The following is a 3,927-nucleotide window of genomic DNA, read 5'->3' on the forward strand; positions in this document are numbered from 1 at the left end:
ACGTAAATTTGGAAGTGTTATAAATATATCCTAATAAAAAAAAAGCTGAAATTTTACCCAAAAGGCGGCAAGTAACCCAATCACTCACGAAGTTGTTAGTTTCTTCTATAGTTTTTTTTTTCTTTTTCAGATTTCAAATTAATATCAAGAAAGTGTTTTGAATATTGATTATATATATTTGTTTCTAATTGAGATAACACAGAAAATTAAAACTAGAGAGGTTGTATGCTAGCTAATTCAAACACTAACAGGGCCTCTCTTTCTCACGCTCTCCTCTTTCCCTTGCCTCTCTCAAATTTCACCTCACTGAAGCCTCTCTCGGAGTAGATCAAGAGGTAAGGTATTTTGTTTTTTTTTTTAACTTTGATTTTGATATTTAGTGTTTTTGTTTGTTAAGTAAAACTTGTATTGATTTTTGTTTTGGTTTTGGGGTATTATCAGTGATTTGGGTGATGTCTCTAGAAAGATTTTTATCACAAATCTAAGGCTCAAATCATAGAGATTGAGTTGTTTGTTTGCGTCAGCTGTTTCACCTCAAAACAAACCAAACGATTTGGCATTTCTAGAAAACTACATTTATTATTTTATTGTATTGAGGACAAACCAATAAATTTGCACAGTAAAACACCCTCCAAGTATTTGCCATACAAGAGAAAATTGATTTTTTTAGTAGATTTTACATTTAATTTCACAAATGGTTCTACCATTTGGGAATGTCAAATGACTCATAATTCTTTATTCAACTTTTATCTCAAACTGGTTTTGGTGCTTGATTATCATTGTGATATTTTCTTTGTAGGACTTGCTAAACCTGCTCCTATTATAGAAACTTTTTGTACCGATGAATTAGTTTTGCAGCATGTGAAACTTGATGGAGTTGTTACTTTGGTTGATTCCAAGCACGCAATGCAACACCTTAATGAAATAAAACCAAGATTTGTGGTTAGCGAGGCTGTAGAACAAATTGCTTATGCTGATTGTATTATTTTTGAACAAGGTAGAGTTTTTTTTTTTTTAATCAGAAAACAAGTTAGAGTGTATTCATTGAATCCGACATTTGTTTTTAAAATGTGAGGTGTATCTGAGCTTTGAAGCTAATTGGATTCCAACTATTTCAGTAGATAGATTTAGTGACTGAGGTTGAGCTGGAGATATTGACCAAGAGAATTAAGGTGTTCTTTCTGAGATATTAATAATTGTATATAGTTTTAACGAATAGAATATAAGAAGTTATGGCTCCTATATGTGTCTTCCTCTGCTTATACTTCCAAAATGGAATATTCTCCACTAACAGAAACCAAAGAATCAACTTTTGTATCCTATTCAGCTTTTGTGTTTCACTCTCATAATAAATAATTTTTTAAAAACTTATACTCTTATGTGCATTGGTGCTAGCATATTAATGGGATGGCACAAATGAAGCAAGCTAAGTTTGGATCCGTTGACATGGACTTTGTTCTTGGAGTGGGAGGTTATGATCTTGATAGGTTGTTAGCTTGTCTCTATGTTTCTGTGCCGTTCCATTCCAATCTTTCTTTCTACTTCATTCCAATCTTCTTTTTATTACTTGTCTTCATGGATATAATGCAAACGTGTTCATGTGTTAATTTGCAGGATTGATTCTGAAGTTCAGGTAGATAATTCCTGTTCTACAACTCATCAACATGAAACTGAAAAAAGTATTATTTTCTTTCTCTGATTTTTCCTTTCCAATCTTTTTTCTCTGTTTTTTTTCCTTTAAATTTATTTGATTTATAAAGAGTATGGCTTCAAATCAGAAAAAACAATTTATTTGGAGTGAATAGAATCTATATATAGCAAACTAGGTTTACTTGGCTTTGTTGACGATATGGATTTTATGTTGTAAAGAGTTCTTTCTTTATCTAGTGTACCTCTATGGTTGACATGTTTTTTGTAGTGTAGTAGACACAAGTATTTGGTTAGGTGGAATTTCTTTGTCTCTTATTTTGTGTTATGAATAGATTAGTGTTAATCTAAATATTTTAATTTTCAATTATTAAAAAGAAATGCTATACTGACTCTTAACCTAAGCACTTTGTAGAGGCAAACTAATGCTAACATGGAATAGGACAAGATCCAAAATTCCCCAGGCTTCTCATCTTGACAAAGTGCATGATCAACAACTGGACTTTCACTCATGCATGTGAATCAGTTTTTAGAAGGATCTAGTTGTCAGCTGATTATTATTATTATTATTACTATGACTATTACTATTACTATTATAGTACATGTTTGTCTTTTAAGTGCCTATTTAGTTAGTTTTATCTTTGACAATTCATATTGTTGATTTCTGTTAATTACTTTTTTGGTTATCAACTAATTTCTTTACATCAATTGGGATGGATAATACAGAATGTAGCAATCATCATCATCATCATCACAATCACGTACACAATGCCGCTATCACTAGTGTTACTATTGTTTCCGAAGGAACCCTCGATATTGATGAGGTGATTAACTATTACTTTGTTGTGTGTGTTGAATTGCATTTACTTCAAGAGTCTAATCTTATGCCTATAACCATATTACCTTTACAGTGTCGTTGCCTGTTGGCTTTTAGTTCAGCCAATAGCTATCAAGGCAGTGAATCTTTTGAATTATTCCTTATTTATTATCCACTAGGTATTCTTTTTTTAGGTGCATACATAAATACTTGGATGCCTGTTTTATAGACATACATTTCAACATATCATATTGGTCGAAATTCAATGAAATTTTTCTACGCTGGTTTTTTCTTTTGAATTAGTGTTTGGTGCTGTTATATTGCTAATATATGGCTCTATCTCTGTATTTTTATTCTATTTGTAATATAGTTAAAACTTTTCTGGATGGCTGCCTCCAAGAGAAGAGGCAAGATACTTTGTGTGCAAGCAATCTTTCAGGGGAGACTCTTATTTTTGTCTGCATTTTGCAAGTGGTATGCCTTTTACCTTTGTTTTAATATTATGCTAATGTTAGATGAGTTTGAATATCTTAAATATTCATCCATAGTGAAGTAGGTTCTGAGATTATTGTTGTGTGTTGCGGTGATAATAGAAGGTTGAGAACTTGTGTGTCTTAGTGAATTGAAATATATTTATTGGAATAATATTTGCGTTGTGGCTATTAACAATCGTTGTTGTGTCTCTAGTTAGTTATTTGGTTTTTATATTTGATAGTTTTATTTATGTATAATTTATGCGTTTATATTTATATAAATATTATGGACTTGTGAAAATGGTAAATCAATGTATTTTATTGATAGATATTTTAAGAGCCTCTATTGTTAGACATAGAGCCTGATTTGATGTCATAGTGTTTGTAGTCTCTTCTAGTTTTGTACAAGTTAAGCATTGTCAAATAACCTTAATAGAAATCATTTTCTTGTAAATGGTACCAAGCCACTTGATAAATGTAGTTTATTCTTGGAATTCGATTCTTTTTGACATTTTTTTGCAGAAATAATTCTTTTATCATTAGAATAAGCAAAAGCCCTTAAATAAGCTTTTTCTACAGTTTATCTTTACTGGTTTGAGCAGAAATTAGTCACCATGTGCATAACAACATATTAGAAACACTATATTGAGGAAGTTATCTTACAGTTTTTCCCTGTTTTGAATATTTCTTGCTTAATTGAGGAAGTTTTAATGTTCACCATGTTCATGACTAGAATTTTCATGTATTAATGATCTTGTCATTACTAAGAGGTTTGATGAGTCCTTGGGACTTTTTCTTTTGCATGTTCATTTCTTTTTAAACTTAAATATAATGGACATGTTCACAATGATTAATTGATATTGGGTTTTACTTTTCTAATATTATATGAAGGCCCCCATAATTTTATGAGTATCTTTATGTAATGTGTTAAAGCCTTTTATTTTAAGAATGTCTTAATGTTATAGCTTCACTGTTTTTTGCTTGAATATA

General features: G+C 30.7%; 1 long non-coding RNA gene across 1 annotated transcript; it reads left to right on the plus strand.

Moving 5' to 3' along the window:
* Positions 1-1,112: 1,112 nt before the first annotated feature.
* LOC133821210 (uncharacterized) lies at positions 1,113-1,737 on the plus strand. The gene is made up of 3 exons (XR_009887381.1): positions 1,113-1,172; positions 1,396-1,487; positions 1,615-1,737. It is a non-coding gene; the product is annotated as an uncharacterized LOC133821210 (long non-coding RNA).
* Positions 1,738-3,927: the final 2,190 nt, after the last annotated feature.

The sequence above is a fragment of the Humulus lupulus genome, chromosome 3, assembly GCF_963169125.1.
Source record: "Humulus lupulus chromosome 3, drHumLupu1.1, whole genome shotgun sequence".
Lineage (NCBI taxonomy): Eukaryota > Viridiplantae > Streptophyta > Magnoliopsida > Rosales > Cannabaceae > Humulus > Humulus lupulus.